Source organism: Triturus cristatus, chromosome 4_1 (genome assembly GCF_964204655.1).
Source record: "Triturus cristatus chromosome 4_1, aTriCri1.1, whole genome shotgun sequence".
Lineage (NCBI taxonomy): Eukaryota > Metazoa > Chordata > Amphibia > Caudata > Salamandridae > Triturus > Triturus cristatus.
Window position 1 is genome coordinate 535049321 of NC_140585.1, and position 18763 is coordinate 535068083.

Consider the following 18763-nt stretch of genomic DNA (forward strand, 5'->3'; position numbering starts at 1 on the left):
TTTAGATGTATTAGTATCACACCAGGGGTCTACCAGGATATGATCTTGTCATAATACTTCTACCACTTTTTTGGTTTTGGGTTTAAGCTCTTTTTTTATTTTTATTCGAAGTATCTTTCTTTAAATCCTGAATAAAATTAAAATTGCCTCCCAAAATTATTTTCCTGGGTACCCCCCTAAGTATCTCACTAATTTTCAGTAGAGCTGTGATATCATCTACAATGGGACCATAATAATTAATAAAATGCAATATCATGTCATTTAATTTGGCCTCAACCCAAATCCATCTCCCCTGGGGATCTCTCCGAATTTGACCGAATTCCCAGGGAATACTCCTACAGAAATATACAGCTACTCCCCTTTTAGCCAATCCTGCCGAGGCAAACAAGGCATGTGAATACCACCTAGGAAGGAATAATCTTGGGGAGTTAGTTTTTAGGTGAGTTTCCTGCAGAAATAATACCTGCGGTGAAAAAGAAGCTAACCATCTAATTAAAGCTCCAGATTTTTGTTTGTTTAATATCCCATTTATGTTCAGTGAAAAAATACAACACTTAGGGGCCGATTCCAATCCTGTATTTTTTTTTTCCGTACGACTCGTATCCGTAATTTTTTCAGTACAAATTGTACATGTCCCGTCCGACCCGTGAAGTACGATTCGTACGGGAAAAATACATACGGATCGGCCTGATCCGTACGAATCGGATCGGGAAAAGTTGTACGAGACGGACCGGGACACTTTTCCGTACGATCCAAAAAATACAGTCCGACCGCACAAGTACGATCCGGACCGGCTTTCTGATTTACGAATCGTACGTAAAACATCCCGTACACGGGGAATGACTTTACCCGCTACGAAGCGAACTTTGTACGACTGTATCCTGGGGTACGAGTCGTACAGGCACCCCCATACATATGTACGCACCTCACAACAACATCGCGTATGTACTAAGCCTGGGCAAAGCACTACGCTACGCTCGCGTAGTTTGCGAAGTTTGCGCTACTTCGCACTACGCGAATTGCACGTAGGACAGTAGAAACACGCGTAGCGTTGCGTAGTGCAGCGGTCATTTTTTGCTTGTTCGCGGTCCTCAACGTCAAGTTGGCGGCCGCGAGGAAGAAAAATTACATCCTGGCAAGACTTATTCCTCGTTCGCGATCAGCAACATCAAGTTGGCGATCGCGGGCGTGGAAAATAAACCTCCTGGCGAGATTCTCAACGCAGGGAGGTCAGGTTTCTCATTGCGAGTGGTCGCGTATGCTCGCGACCGCTCGCAATGAGAAACTACCAGTCCGCGTTGAGAAAGCTGCCGCTCGAGTAAAAATCTACTCGAGCGGCAGAAAACTACAGCTCGCACTGTGCAAGATGCCGTTTTCAATGATTGCATAGTGCCGGTTGCTTGTTCGCACTGTGCAATCATTGAAAACAACATCTGGCACAGTGCGAACAGGGTACTATGCAGTTCGCGAAGTGCTACGCGTAGCTCGCGTAGTGCGAAGTGCACTTCGCGTAGCTACGCATAGCGCCATTTCGCGAACTACACCCAGGGTTAGTATATACGCACCGTACATGCGCAATGGTGGTGAACGCACCGTACATACGCAATGTTGGTGTACGCACCGTACATACGCAATGTTGGTTACGCACCGTACATGCGCAATGTTGGTGTACACACCGTACATACGCAATGTTGTGGTACGCACCGTACACACGCAATGTTGGTGTATGCACCGTACACACGCAATGTTGTTTACGCACTGTACATACGCAATGTTGGGGTATGCACCGTACATACACAACGCATGGGGGGCTTATGCCTGTACGACTCGTACCCCTATACAACTCGTACCCCATGGAACGTGTCGGAGTACGACTCGTACCGCGGAGAACGTTGCGTATGACCGAGTCGGACACACAAAAAAACAGAAGCAAATACAACGAAACGAGTCGTACTGAACCACGGACACTGTAAAACAGAACAAGGAGGGTCGATTTGACTCGCACCACACCACAAAACACGTCTACAGTGCACAAAACATCGAAATGACTGACCTGCCCACATCCAAACAGGCAAACAGAGGGGCAAACTCACAACCACCACTTATAACACACCCACCAAAAATTCAAACTGAGGCCCACCCACAAATAGACCAATAAAAAGGGCCCACACACACAAACCATGAGCCTTTGCAACAGACTCACTGCAGCTAGAGAGCACACACCAACAACTGCACCCATCCACCTTAACATATACACCTTCACACAATCTCCTTCACACATACCCCCGCTTCACATTCAGACCCACAACTTCACATTCAGACCCACACACCCACAACCATCCACACCCTCACCCCACACCATGCCCACAGACAAGAATCCAAAGTTCACAAGGGAGGAGCTGGAGATCCTTGTCAATGAAGTCATCAGAGTCGAGCCACAGCTGTTTGGAACATTGGTCAGACAGACCAGCATAGCTGAAAAATCACGGCTGTGGCAGAGGATCGTCGATAGGGTGAATGCTGTTGCACCCATCAGAAGGACCAGGACTGAATGCCAAGCCAGGTGGTACGATCTGCGGAGGTCAGTCAAGCGAAAAATGAATGACGACTACGCCCAGAGCAACATCACTGGAGGTGGTGTGCCCCGCAGACCAGTACATTTCCATCCCTGGGAGGAGAAGGTGATGGCCCTGCTTCCGCCAGTGGGAGTACATGGACTTCAAGGAGTTCCAGAGCCTGGTGAGTACACAAACAACTTATGTAACATGGGGGTAATGGCATCCACACCCCAACTACACAAAATGCACGCAGCTATCCCCAAACACTCACTGGCCAGAATCACAGTCAAAAACAACGCTAATGCCACTAACATGTGCATGCCCCATTGACAAAGCAAGGCCATGCTATGTCCCATGCTACACGAAGCACTAACCCAAGAATGGATGTGCGGTATGCTGGGAGGGTGGGTGTCACAAAACGCATTGTTGAACTCCAAATCAGACACAATTGCCCTCATCCCATATGGCCCAGGTACATACCCATGCACCATGCTCAATGCACAGGGACTGTGAAAGTACTGACAAGGTAGCTGACACTTGGCCCTGCTGTAGGCAGCACAAGGCCCTCCTGTGCCCAGTGCAAACACAAACACCAAGACAACAAGGTCAGATATCTAGGACAGGAACTCACACTCACTGTCATGGCAGCATGCTCCATGGGGGGACAGCTACATCACCTGGGAGCCCCAGTGCCAAATCACACTACACCCACCAGCAGGCCCTGTCACACACACCCCTTACACAAGCAGACACCCCCAGGACAGGCAATGGATTTACCCACTGTCACAATGGACATGTAACACAACAAGACCAATACATAGCCGAAGAAGCATCCAAGCCAAAAATCAACAAGTCAAAGACTCAGGAACACATATCAATCTGTCCCCCGCAACATACCCATCCACAAGTGAACATTGAGGAGAATGCTAGGCACATACAACTACCTGGAGAAACAGTGCCAACTAGAATGTGTATGAAACATGGATGTTGCATGAAACAGCATTAACATTGTTTGTCTCTCACACACAGGGCAACGTGATGAATCTCCCCCCAACAATGGGGGTGAACAATCACAGTCCCAGGCTCGGGAGGAACCTGATCCCACCGGCAGTGACGCCTCTCAACACTCCGCGGATGACCCCGACCAACCTGGACCCTCTGCTGTCCAAGCCCCTGCAGCACCTGGTTCAGGAACATCTGTGCCAACCACCACCCCCATTCCTGCCACATCCCCGGAGACACCGAGGAGCCCTGCCCGCAGTGAACAACTGAGCCAGTCTGACCAGGAGTGACAAGGTTCGCCAGGCAACCAGGAGGAGGCAGACAACACCACCACTGCCATCCCTCAGGGGTCCCGTAGACCCGATGTGCCCACAACAGCAGGCCAGGCTCGTATGGGCAGGGGTTGTGGGAGTGGAGGCAGGCGGAGGCGAGAACCTGACCAGCCAGCTGAAGAGACCGGTATGTCACACATACACAACATCATGGAGTCATACCGGCGTGCCACAAGGGAGATCAGCCAGGTAGTTGGGACACTCACAGAGATAAAGGGGACCATTACAGAGATGAAGAACCAGCAGGCCGAGCAACACGCCAGTCAACAAGAACACCAAGGACGGATGGAGGCAAGACTGGCTGAGCTCCTGGCGGTGCAAAGGGACATAAGCCATTCACTCCGTCGGATCGCCGACAACATGGGCAACCCTCCCTGTGCCACCAGGTGAAGACCACCACCAGCTGCAGGGATGGAGGAGGAGGAGGATTTGTTCGACAGAGCGTCCCAAGCATCGTCAAGGCCTGCATCTGAGGGACCCCTGAGGAAGGTGGGCCGTCCACGGAAAAGACCGTGAGAGGCAGCGGCTCATCCACATCTCCCAGGTCACCTGGCCTGGCACCTGGCCTTCATGTGCAACAGCATCACCTCATTGACTGCCATTCTCTGCCACATGGACTTGCTGGTGACAGTCTGACCAATGATGCCAAACACTGTGGTCTGGACTCTGCTGCTTTCAAATGCCAAGGATCCCATCTCCCCCTGGGAACTTTGGATTCTATGGTCCCTGTATTGCACCTTTTTGCACAAATCACGCCCCAGACCTATAATTAAATAAAAAAAATTAAAATTTGATGTTGCAGTCATTTAGCATGAGTCCACAACATACGTGTGGGGATATGTCAAAGTATGCCTGAGTGTGGAACTAACTCCAGCCATCCATACACTGGTATCTGAGTCTGGTCGAGGACACACATGGGTCACAATGTATCATCAAATACAGACATGGAGCCCAATACTCACCGTGATGGCCTCAAGCTGCTGAGGGGGGCTTGCAATACTGCTCGGACAGACCAATTTGGAAGAGTATCATGAAGGTGTAGAGGGCATGGGTCATGTGGAGGTGCCCAGGGAGGGAGTCCCAGGTCTGTTTGGCGAGGTGGGAGAGCTATCTCCTGCATGCAGTTGTTCTGTGGATGTGATGAATGGCGGCCAGGGCAAGGTTGCCTGCACGGAGTTGGGCCAACGGGGTGTTGGATGACAGACGTCCAAGGTTGGTTTTGGGTCTGGGGTTGTGGACTGCCTCCTGAGTGTGGGTGAGGAGTCTGAAGGTGATCCTGCAGCAGACAGTGAGCCATTGTAGCTATCTCAGGTGGACGGTGATGTGGCTGGGTCAGGGGATGTTGAAGATGAGGTGTGCGGATGCACCCTGGATGTGGACAAGTTCTCCTGCAGTTTTGCTGTTGTTCCTCCATAGAGGGCGTTGCTGTAGTTGACCCGGCTGGTGTCATGGACCTGGAGGACGGTCTGTCTTGCCTTGGAGTGGATCTATCTGTGGATCATTTGCAGCATGAGGAGGGTGTTGCAGCATGAGGTACAGATGGTGTTGAGTTGCATGGTAATTGTGAGCAATGAGTCCATGATGAACACCAGCTTGCGTGCGTGGCCACTGGGTGCTGGTGCGGTGCCCAGGCCGGTGGGACACAAGGAGTTGACCCAGCCGTAAGGGGACAATCCTCAGATGATGACCTCAGTCCTGTCCAAGTCCAGCTCAGGTGGCTGATGTTCAGCCATTCGTCAACGGATCTCATGCCTTCTTGAAGGTTGGATCTGGCAATGGCTGGGTCTTTGGTGAGGGTGAGGAGCAGCTGGGTGTCAATGGCATACGAGGTGATGATGAGGACATGTGCGCATGTGATGGTGGAGAGGGGGGTCATGGGAGACATTGAAGATCATCACGCTGAGAGATGAGCCCTGGTTCATGGGCCAGATGACCCCAGTGTACCACATTCTGAAGGGTGGAGGCCGACTCCCTGGACCTTGCTGGTGAGCTACTTGGTGATTTAATCCTGGGCCCTCCTCTGGATACCAATGTTGGAGATATGTGAGCTGACAGTGTGGTAGCACATGGTGTAGAATGCCGTTGAGAGGTCAAGGGGGGTGGTCTCACCATTGTTGAGCAGGGCAAAGTTGTCGTTGGTGGTGGCAATGATGACGGTTGCAGTGGTGTGATTACTGTGGAAGATGGTCTGGTGCCGGTTGCCTGGAGCTGTTTGCATGGAGGAAGTTTGTCAGTTGCTCGTTGAGTGTCTTCCTGATGACATTTGCTGGGTATGGAAGCAGGGTGATGTTCCAGGAGATCCTGCGGTACTGCCGTCCGTTGTTTAAGAAGGACCTGGGTCTCTGCATGCCTCCAGCTCCCATGGAATGTGGCAAACTCAAAGGAGACATTCATGACGTGCTGGACGTGGGCTTCAAGGATGGAGAATGATGTGGTTGAGATGTTGTGTGGGAAGGGGCCTGATGGAGAGCCAGAGTGGATGGTGCACATGAGCTAGGTGGTGTATTTGCCGCTGACGGGAGTCTAGAACCTGAGGGGGGTTTGTCCCGCGGATAATAGTACTGTCTGCCTCTGTGTGCCAGGGCTGTCGTGTATGTCCATGAGCTTGCAGTGGTAGAAAGTTGCAAGGGATTTGATCTGCCTTACAAAGGTGGGGTGTCTTTTGGATGGAGAGCTGCTCTCAGTTCACTCACAATGCTGATGAGCTCCTTGATGTCGTGTGTTTTGGTGCCTCGGCCCTATCTGAAGGATCTTCACTTGTCCTTGCTGATGATATGGTGATGGCTGTGTGTGGTGTTTTCCAGGGCTGTAAGGTAACTGATGGTTCTTTGTGTTGCAAGGTTTGCACAAGAGTCCGGCTAGATCTGTATGAGTCCAGTAGGCCTTGACCCAGGTGGCTTAACTGTTGTTGTGCTTCACAGGAAAGTCCATCAATGTGGCAAGATTGTTGGATCAGTCTGTGTGAGGTTGCAGGGTGTGGCTGTGGTGTTGGTTCAAGTGTCCCACACAGCTTGTCTCTGGTGACTTACATCAAGCATCTTTGGGGGATCGGTAGCGGGGTGTGGGGCAGTGTGTAACTTGTCAGAGACGTGGATGCAAATGTTGATGGACCACTGATGGATGGTGGTGTGGTTCTGCTCCAGCAAGAAGTTACTGGCCCCCAGCCACATGTAGCCTGTGGAGGTGAGGGCGTGCGTGCAGATGTACGTGTTGATGGCTTTGAGGAATTGTGGATGTAGGCCTGGAGATCTGTAGATGAGAGTTACTCTGAGGGTTGCCAGGGGGTTGGTGCAATACCGGATTTTTGACTCTCTGGGTGTACTTGTGAATAAATTGCAATTCATCCTCCGGGATTGTTGGTGCCGTCCCTGCGGGTGATCTTGTATCCGTCAGAGATGGCAATGAAGAAGATGTGTGCTGAGGATGCTTTTATCCAGGTTACTGCCATGAAGGTGATGTGGTGGGCTGTTGTGTTGAGGAGGTAACAGAGTCCAATGGCGTGCTGGTGGACGGAGCGGGTGTGGAGTAGGAAGCACATGACCTGCTTGTTCTGACAGGTTCTGGTAGGCGGGGCAGCGCTGTGTAGGCAGTTGGAGTTGCACACTCAGCATGCAAAGGTGTTGTGTGTGTGCTTAGGGGTTGCCTGATAGCAGGCGGTTGATTGTCTGGTGGACATTGCTTGGAGGGTGGCTGCAGCATGAGCCTGTTTTGTGAGGTGGGTCATGCAAGGACCAGAGGGTCGTGCACTGTGCACGTTGCAGGCGCAGACGGTCCTGCCTTTGGCACGGCGTTGGCGCAACAGTGGCACAGACAAGCTGCTGGCCGCATTAAGAATGGGTGGAAGGGGAAGGGAGGAGCATTTTGGAGGCGTGTGGATTGCAGAATCAGGGCACGTGGTGGGGCGGTGCTGCAGGTGAGGCAGCAGCAGGCAGAAGGGGATAGAAACTAGGCAAAAAGTAGCACACAAAGACAAGGAGGTCAGAAAGGCACAGTGCAACAGGTGTATGTAAAGGAAGGAGTGTCAGGTTACTCATGGGTCACTCCGAGGAAATGTATGAAGAATCACCAAAAATGACGGCCACAGGATCAGGCAACAAAATGCGGAGCTGCGCACAGGAGACACACCGTCAGCAGGCGTTGACGTCCCGTTGTGGGGAGCAACCTGCACAAATACATACACAACCAGGTACTTTATGCAAAATAGTGATTATTAGCCATGAAGAACTGCATGCATGTTGCCGAAGTACACCTACACTCATATGCTCAATCTTTGACAATTATGCCATAGATGACGCATACAAACTGGCATGAGATCTGCAGTGACAGAGATGAGGCACTTTGGATTGTGCTGAACACCTCTATTACACAAACTCACACAAAGGGAAATGCATCCATACGAACAGACTCACAGGTCAGTTGACAGAACATGTGGGACATACGCTGGACCCCCCTTCACAACACGGATGTTGTAAATCCCAATGAACTGGCACACAAGTTAAGGGGAGGAGCCAAACACATCCTACTGCACACGGAGAGGCTGCAATTCACCATAGAGCCTGTTGTTGTGATGTCCCACACTATGTCCACCCGTAGCATCCGCAATGTTTCAGAGGCAAGGTATACACACATTGATGCCTTCGTCAGACTCCACACTCCACTACAGATGACTGTCAAGAAGGGTGACTATCATGTCATGGGAGTGATGCTACATGTTGTATGCTCCATGGTGAGAAGACATGTATGCATGGTACCACAACATGCACAGAAGCAGTCCCCACACATTCCAAACCTGTACCACCACCAAAAATCCTTGCTGCAATCCTTACCCAAACTGACATTTCCACATGTCCGTGCATGGAACGCTGATTCTGCACACGTTGCAATCCTCATGAGGAATAGCAGGAGGACAAAGATGACACGAGCAGACAACATGCGCAAAAACCTGGGAATGACAGACACACAAGAAGTCACCTAAAACAAATCTCGCTGCACACATGGTGAGTTACGAAACATGAACAATGATGGACACATGCAAATTTCAAAGAAAGTCTCTCCGCAAAACTGTGTGGCATGACATCATCACTCGAGTGACACATCAGTACACATATCAAAGTCACTTTGCATTCAGTCAGCTGGACACACGCATTGCAACACATGCCACTCAATGCTACAAGCTTGCACACTCATACCCAGTGACTCACCATTATGAGAAGAAGTTGCTTATGAGCTGACTCCGGATATCATCCTCCTCCTCCTCATCACTTGCCTCGTGACCAAGCCCTGGATCCTCCACGGGTGGATGTTGCTGCTCATCAGGATCAAGGATGAGTGGCACTGCCTTCTCAACAGCCATGTTGTGCAGCATGCAGCACACAATGAAGATTTTGCAGACCTTCTCTGGTGCATATGGGAGTGACCCGCCTGTCTTGTCGATGCACCGGATTCGGCTCTTCAGGAGGCCAAACGTCCTCTCAATCGCTCGCCTGGTCTGCCCGTGTGCATTGTTGTACCGGTGATCTGCAGCTGTTCTTGGGTTGCAGAGAGGTGTCATTAGCCATGGCATGTTGGGATATCCAGAGTCCCCTACATGGAAACATCATGTAAATAAGTGGCTCAGGAGATTCCGTAAGAGCCAAAGATACCGCAACACACAGGACAAACAGAGTATACCCACCAACAACACATGCTCATTCGTTGTGCAGCCGCAGCATCATTTGTGGCACCCTGCTACGCCTCATGATGTAGGCATCGTGTGCTGATCCTGGAAAACGTGCACAGACATGGGAAATCAGCATGTTAGAAAGACACACCACAAGGGCATTTATTGAGTGGTAATGTTTACGGTTGCGATAGGCTTGCTCCTGTGCCTGTGGTGGTACCAAAGCCACATGTGTCCCATCAATGGACCCAATGACATGGGGCATCCCTCCCAGGGCATAGAAATCACCCTTGACATCTGTCAACTCCTCAGGAGTAGGAAATTTGATGAATTCATCAAGGTGCTCCAACATGGCTGCCAAAACATCACGCAGGACACGGCTGAACATTGTCTGTGACATCCCACCAACATCAGCTATGGTCAATTGAAACGCACCTGTGGCAAAAGAAATGTTGGGCTGCCATCACCTTCATCTTGGGGGTCAGCGCAGTAGGATACCTGTGTCGCGGTTGGAGGTGTGGTGCCAGCTTGTTGTCGGTCAAGTCCTCAATCAACTGTGGAGTGAATCTGTAACGTCGGATGCAGGCACGTTCCCTAATGGCAGCCAAGTCTGGCATTGGTCTTGGGACTGGCGGTACCCTGCAGGACATTGTTAGGAATAATGAAGATTGAGAGTCTGCCAACATCAATGTCAATGAACATAGCACATGCTAAACTGCTACTAAACATCAGGTAACTATGGAGTCTGGTGTGTGCAATAAATCCAGGACACATATGCCAGCTTGCTAGCCCTCCTATGAAAAGCCAGATACACCTGTTGATTGTCAAGTCTACATGACATGCCCTGAAATGAGCTGGGGGCAAGTCTGAGTGAACAGCCACAGATATCACCGGAGTGACACACATCCACATAGCTGCATTGAAAGGATGTCATCTCATCCAGACATTTGACTGCAAGGCACACGCACGGGTCACATGGAATGTCAAATGTACATATGAAACACATTGCAATGAAGGGGTACACATGACAACAAAAAAACACAGCCATTGAGACGATGCAGACATGTATGCCTGGGAAAATATGATGTCCGATGCACACATACCCTACAGCCGTGGGAATCCACATGTGGCATGGTGTGCATAGATGTGTGCCATGCCCATCTCCACACAGACCCATGTTGGATGCACCAACAGCAGATGCAGTTTACGGAACACTAACAGCAAGCTCATGGGAACACATGACACACACCTGACATAGTCACATAGGGGCACGCTGATCGTGACATGTCAGTTGATAGAGTGTCCCTGGCATCAGGAGACAGGTGTGGGTGGTGATGACTGTGCCATCCCACTGCTGCTGTGCATGACACAGTTGCACTACAGACACACATGTGGCAAGTGTCAAGGTGATGTGTGCCACATAGTGCCCCATCACACATGACATGTGTACACCGGTCATCACACATCAATTGTGCAACTAGATGAGATGACCTGTGAAATATCACTGGCTGACACCTAGGGCCTGCACATGAAAGTATGCAATGACAAGTACTTGATGGACATCCTTGTGCGACTCGTAGCCCTCCATTCCTGGCGTGTGTATGGTCCGTATCACTATTGTACTGGTGCCGTAGGGGTACGTGTGAAACGCACCGTACCCCCGCATTCATTGCGTGTGTACGCATCGTATCTCTATTCTACTGGTGCCGTAGGGGTACGTGTGAAACGCACCGTACCCACGCATTCATTGCGTGTGTACGGTCCGTATCACTGTTCTACTGGTGCCGTAGGGGTACGTGTGAAACGCACCATACCCCCGCATTCATTGCATGTGTGCGGTCCGTATCACTGTTCTACTGGTGCCGTAGCGGTACATATGAAACGCACCGTACTGTGGTAAATATTTCATTACCGGTACTATTTTTTATGCGGTAAAGTCTAGTAAGAATAACTCAGTAAATATAAGAGGCAGAATCCGTGGTATTAGAGGTTCTAAAAGGCTTTATTCCTCTACAAAGGAAATACAATTCGAATTGCAGGCTTCAAATTCCATCATCATGAGGGTTCAGGAAGGAAGGCAATACATTATTGACAGGTAATCACTTTTATAAGAAATGCATTATAGTGTAACAGATGCAGGAGGCGTAACAGTTGATAAGAGAGATAAAATATGCATACGTAACCAAAAAGGCGGACATATAGGCGTAACTTAGAAAACGTCATTATACATGATGTCACAAGTGGGTGGATCCATAAGAGAATCCTGCAATATTAGCAGAAATATTCGGCAGAGATGCGTGCGCAGCCGCATGACGTGTCATTGACGTGCAACTAGAGGGTGAAGGGGACTTGACATTTAGCTCTACATGTGGAGACAGAAGTCTGAGGGGTCATGTCAACCTAATCCCAAATCATATCTAATATCTTATGTTTAAAGAACTGTATTATCCAAAAGGAAAGGCCTCTCGGACGGAATCTATTCTATACTGACTGTTAGTGCGTGTACAAGCGTTTAAGTGTCTACATGAGATGCGAGGGGGCAGGAATCTTCCATGGTAACAGGGGCTATGAATTACTTGCACGAGGACAGTGAGGCCTGGCCCCTTTGCACGGCAGCTGGAGGAATGTTTACCTAAACTACTAGACAGGAATGCATCGGATGAGGAGCGGAGCAGATAATCTTGAAGGTGAAATACAGTTTTTGGCAGGCAACAGGCTGGATCAGGCACCGTTAGCCGCGCAGGGAGTAGGACAAAGTTCATGGATACAGATGCAGGTTCGGGCTGGAGCTTTCAGAGGCAGAAGGCAGGGAAAGGCTTAATGGCAGAATTCAGGGCCTACTCGCCTGAATCTGTGAAATGTGGAAAGTGAACCTCATAAAGTCGGTGGCCTTTCATACCTAGGAATGGCATATCTGACCCGTTCATGGCAGATCTGAAAGAGGACATGTTGACTGTGGACGCACATGTATTTGCGTCTTCAAAACTGGAACTGGAGGGAACATACATGTACTGATAGCATGCACATGGAGCCGTTGGGGTCTACGATAGTGGACATAACTGATCACAAAATTCATATTTCCTCATTCCCTCCTTGTCCCCTACGGACCCTCAGGAGATATCGATCTTCATCAATCCATCGATCTGTTCATATAGCATCATTTGTTCTTCTTTCTTCTTCCGGGATTTTGAACGAAAACTTGGAGGTGGGATACACGATGTGGCACACAGGCCACAAATCGCTGGCCCACATTGTAGACATAAGCAGCAACTGAATAGTATGAGAAAGCCAATACCTAGGAAGGATAGGATCCTCCATCCCCAGGCGGACAACACGCTCCAGAACCAACCGGACCAAGTCCAGGTGCCTGGACTCTGGTGTATCTGGCTTATAATCTTATGAAGGCGGGTTATGGCTTTATATACTGACGGAGAATTTTCTGGTATGAAAATGCAGCAACTTGATCCGATGACCCTACAAGCTCTGCCCTTATCGGCCAGGATGACGTCAAGGACAAGACGATTTTGAAGCACAACAATCCGCATAGCAGACTGCTCTTCTGTTAAATTGCCTAAGGCGGAAGTAGTCTCGTTTACTACTGCTTCAAGGGTTCTAGTTAATCTACGTATCAGTTTACTATTAGTGACTGTTCCTATATAAGGAAAGAAACCTTTATTGAAATCTGTGTATTGCTCCCATGCTGTTTCAGTGTAATCGACAATCGGGAGATCTCTCTGCTGTCTATTGTGTACTAAATGGGTATTTCTGTGATAATCAGGAGGAGCTAGGAAAACAGGTGGCAGAAGGAATGCTATGTAACAGGTACCATCCCAGTCTAGAGGTAGACATATATATGCGGTTTGGCCACATATGAAGTAGGAATGACGGGAAGCTCTAAATGTAGATTTGCCTTGATCACTGAATTTTATTACAGTGGTGCATTTACTATGGCCCATGTGTATGGAACCATTCTTTCTTACACATAATTCCCCTTTAACTGGGAATACTGACATAGCGGGCAAGATTGGTGTGGCTTCGGATTCAACATTCAGGATCATGAGGTTAAGTGTAAAATTACCTAATCCATATACTTCATTTTCTAGATCAGTTCCTGTTCTTTTGGGAAGTCCCTCCTTGTTAGGGTAGCAGACTTTAAGCAAAACCAGGTTCAGGTTTCCCCATACCCAGTTGTCTTGATAAACTGCGGAATTTGAATCTAGGGAATTAATCAAACTAAACCATGCTCCACAGGAGCCATTGTGTGTGAACGGATACGGAAAGAGGGGCAAAACTCCCTTATAGTTCTGATAGGGAGGGAGTCGGCCACATATCCAACAATTTGTAGCATTGCTGGTCTGATGGGAATGATGTAACATACTAATGAATGTGTTGTTGCGCAGCGCAAATCTATAGGACAACTCATGCGGAGGTAATTCGCTAAAAGAATGTTCAGCAGTAACATTGTAAGCACGTTTAGAAATAGGGTAATACATATGCAGCAATATACTAGTTATAATGATCAGAAAACTTAGAAAAAACAAAATTAATAGTGTTACTGTGCAATGACTACGAAGTGATTTACAATACGCATGCTTTTTAAGCTGCATCTGTTGATTTCTTTCTCTATTCCGGTCTAGAGGATACATGTCAGAGACAAATTCAACCGATTCACCTTGGAGAGGACTTAAACAATCAAATTGTCCGACTTGCTAGACCTTAATTTCAGTTTATAAAGTTCTGTTTTCGTGGGTTCAACCAAGGGGAGCTTTGAGTCTGTTTGTGAGGGACAGGGCTGAGTATTCACACTGGACGGTAGTCCATAAAATTTCTTGATATGACTCGAGTGCAACCACCCTTTACGTCCCTCGATCTTCACGGCTGTCCTTGTTGCTAGTAGAACAAGTTTTGGCGATTTCCACCTAGGCTCCAGTTGGGTCTTCCGGTCGAAATTCCGCACTAGGACCAGATCACCGGGAACCACGTCATGGGGCTTCACCTCAGTGTTATCGGGAAAAGCTGCAGCTACCTGTGAACGACAAGATTGTAGTGCAGACATCAAGGAAGCCAGGTAATCTGTCAGCATATTACAGTCAACATCAGTGATTTTGCGAGGTATAGGCGTCCCCCACATATTTGGTGGTCTACCGAAGATCACCTCGTACGGGGATAGCCCTGTTCGAGAATGCGCTACCATTCTCATGTAAAAGAGTGCAACTGGTAAGGCTACTATCCAATCGACACCTTTTTCTCTACATATTTTAGACAATCTAATTTTCAGAGTTTGATTATGGCGTTCCACAAGACCTGCTGCCTCGGGATGTCGGACACAGTGGAATTTCCATTGGTAGCCTAACAAGAGTGAAACGTGTTTCATTAGTTCGGATGAGAATGGCTGGCCGTTATCTGAGTAGACAACACGTGGCAAACCATACCGTGGGAAGAATTCTCGAACTAACTGTTTGGCAGTAGTCGGGGCAGTGTAATCTGAAACCGGGTAGGCTTCTGTCCAACGGGAAAGAGCACAGACAACTACGAGAACATATTTGAATCCTCGACATCGTTCCATCTGGATATAATCCATCTGGAGGACTTCAAAAGCATGATCGGGAGGTTGAAATCCACCCTGCTCTACGGGGATGCTTTTACCTGGATTAAACTGACAACATATCATACAGGTACGTACTTTCTGTTTGGCTGCTGCTCGCAAGTGTTTGTTGAACCAAATGTGTTGAATACTGTCTAGCATAGCTTTTTCTCCTAAGTGCGCTGGACTATGTATTGTGTTAATGATGACTTGAACCATGGAATCGGGAAGAAACCATATAGATTTTTCCTTCGTCATCCATCCTTGATCCGTTTGGATCCCTCCTAATTCAGTCCATTTCTTTATTTCTTCTGGTGTAGCATGTGTCTGTATGTCAATTACATCAAGGGCGGGATCCTTAACTGTCATGCAATGTGTTGGTGTCGGAACTATTGTCTGTGTCGTGTCAGTTGTGTGAGTCTGATTCTGAGCAGTCTGTTTAGCTGTTCTGTCAGCTAGATCGTTACCCTGAGAAATGATATCGGTAACTTTTGTATGGGCTTTGCATTTCATAATCGATATGGCAGTAGGTAAATGAATCGCATCTAATAGGGCTTGAATGAGGGGTCCGTGTTGGATGTGGGCACCATGAGAAGTTAGATAACCTCTCTCTCGCCACAGCACGCCGAAGTCATGGACGACTCCGAATGCATAACGTGAATCTGTGTATATGTTGACTTTCTTATTTTTAGCTTGAATACAGGCTTGTGTCAGAGCGATGAGCTCTGCTGCTTGAGCTGACAAAGTGTTAATACAATTTGTTTCAATGACTTCAGTGTCTGTTGTGACTGCGTAAGCGGCCACTAACTCTCCTGTACTTGTTCTCATACATGAACCATCTACATACAATGTCAAGTCTGGATCTGATAAAGGGATATCTGTCAAGTCTTGTCTGGGTTTCGTCGTGATAGTAATGACTTCAATACAATCATGTGCTAATGGATCTGTTCCGTTTACTGGCAACAGTGTGGCAGGATTTAACGTATTACAACGTCTGATTTCTATGTGTGGTTGAAACAATGTCAATTCATAACCGGTGAGTCTCGCTATAGTCAAGTGTTGTGTTTGTGTGCGGTTCAAAAGAACCTCTACTGCGTGTGGTACTTGTACTGTCAATTGATGTCCTAACACTATGGCATCGCTTTGTCTGATTGCTAAAGCTGTGGCTGCCACTGATTTCAGGCACGCAGGAAGAGCCTGAGCTACTGGATCTAATGTACTAGAGAAATAAGCACATGGTTTGTATGATCCTGCTTGTTCCTGAGTGAGTACTGACAAGGCAGTACCTTCGCGTTCTGTAACAAATAGTGTAAACAGTTTATTGTTACATGGTGTTGCTAAAACAGGTGCTTGGCATAAAGCTTTCTTTAAGCTTTCAAAAGCATGTGTATGTTCTTGAGTCCAAGGGAGGACAGTCGATGTGGCGGCCTCCTGTGTTGTCAACTGGATGAGTGGTTTTGCTAGAAATGCATATTGAGGGATCCACTGCCTACAGTATGAAGTGAGGCCTATAAAAGCCCGCACCCCCTTTTGTGTCTTGGGTGGTGGCATGTTAGCAATTAACTGGATGCGGTCGGGTGTAAGCTGTCTTCCCTCCTTGGACAGCGAGTGCCCAAGGTAGACAACTCGCGGGACACAGAATTGCAGCTTAGAAGGGGACACCTTGTGCCCCTTGTCAGCCAGAAATTTTAAAACCGTCAGTGACGCTGTTTCACATTCAGGTTCGCTTCGGGCGGTGATCAACAGATCATCGACATATTGAAGCAAGGCAGTGTTGACTGGCATGTGGATACTGTCAAGTTCTCGTTTTAGTGCTTGGCTATAGATGCTGGGGCTTTCTGTAAATCCTTGAGGTGCGCGTGTGAATTTAAAACTTCGTCCATTTAAACTGAATCCGAACAGATATTGACTTTCCGGATCTATTGGGACGCTAAAGAAAGCATTCTTGAGATCAATTACAGTGAAGAACGTTGCTTCTGAATCAATAGCAGTTAGTAATGAAGAGATATCTGGGACCACAGGGTATTGTGGTACAATACATTTATTTAATTCGCGCAGGTCAATAACTAATCGATATACTGGTGGTGCTTTTGGATCCGTTCTTTTAAGAATCGGAATTATCGGGGAATTGCATATATTGGAGTCGGTTTCTACAACCACTCCTTGTGCAATGAGTTCGTCAATGATTTGCAGCAAAGCCGCAACAGCATCTGGTGGTAACCTATATTGTCGCATTCGTGGTAGTACTACTCCTGTTTTTAGTGTGACTCGATATGGTGTAATGTTCATGCAACCAACATCAGTAGGGCCTTGTGCCCATAAATGCGTAGGTAAACTCTGCAGCCGGTGATCCATGTCTCTGGACACGTAGTGACCTTTAAAATCACGTAAAAATAATCGTACTCCTTCCGGAGAACAACATATTATAGCTCCTAGAGCTTTCAATGTTTTTATACCTAACAAGTTTTCCGGACATGATTTAGTAAGCAATAAATCTGTAGTACGTGTCAATGGACCAACCGTAAGTGGAAGAGGCTGTGTTACTTCATTAATGATAGGCTTTCCTGAGAATCCAAGGGAAATATTCTGTGAGCCTGAGAGGGGTGCCCCTGGAACTTCACTGCGTCGTATAGTTGTTCTGCTTGCCCCTGTATCAAGTAAAAACTTTCTGTCTTCCCCTAATAGTTCACTATGTACATAAGGTCCCTCTTGATCTACAGGAACCTCAATAAGGGGTAAGCCAACTTCCCTCTCTAGGCTATTTCATGTGTATCGCTGATAATCGGGATAATCTGCTTGTGCATACTGGTACATCTGTTGCGTTGTTGCTTGTGTGGCAGCAATAGGCTGCGCTGGTGGTGGTGCTACGGTCTGTTGTGGAGCTGCCTGTTGCGGAGCTAATTGTTGCGGAGCTGACCTATGTTGTGCATGCTGAGGAATTTGTTGTTGATTCTGATCCTGTCTAGGTGGACGTGGTCTTTCTTGGGTTCTACCTGTGGCAATATTATGTTTCAGGACTGGACAATCGTGTATATAATGACCTTGTTGTTTACAATAGTTACATGTCCCTTTAACCGGACCTGTTGAATCACCCTTTTGATGACCGTCAGCCGGAACTGACTGGGCAACAAGCATTTTCATTTTTGTATCTTTCATACGTCTTTGTTCATGTTCTTGTTCTTCTCTAATTCTATTGTGGTGATATTGTAACATCTGTAACATCTGTGACGGGGTGTTACCCTGCCAGGTACTCTCAAATTTCAATACTCTATTCTTAACTTGTGGTAGGGAATTTTCAACTAATTTTGTCACAAACAGATGTGGATATGACTCGCTACTTGCTTTTATGCCACTATTTATACCAAAACATTTTTCAAATCGGGAATAGAAATCACTAGTGTCTTCATCTTGCTTTTGTTTACAGGCTGAGATTGCACCCCAGTCTTCTTTTTTCGTAGTTAATAAACGTGGCAGTACCTGCACTAATAATCCTGGTAGTGCTGTAGTCTTTTCCCCAAGCCCTGATCCTGCAGCTCGGGCCTTTTCTTCGTTTTCTAATGCTGTCCAATCTATCTTTTGGTCTCCCACCTCCCATTCCTTTTCTTTGAGTTTCTCGTAAACACCGGCA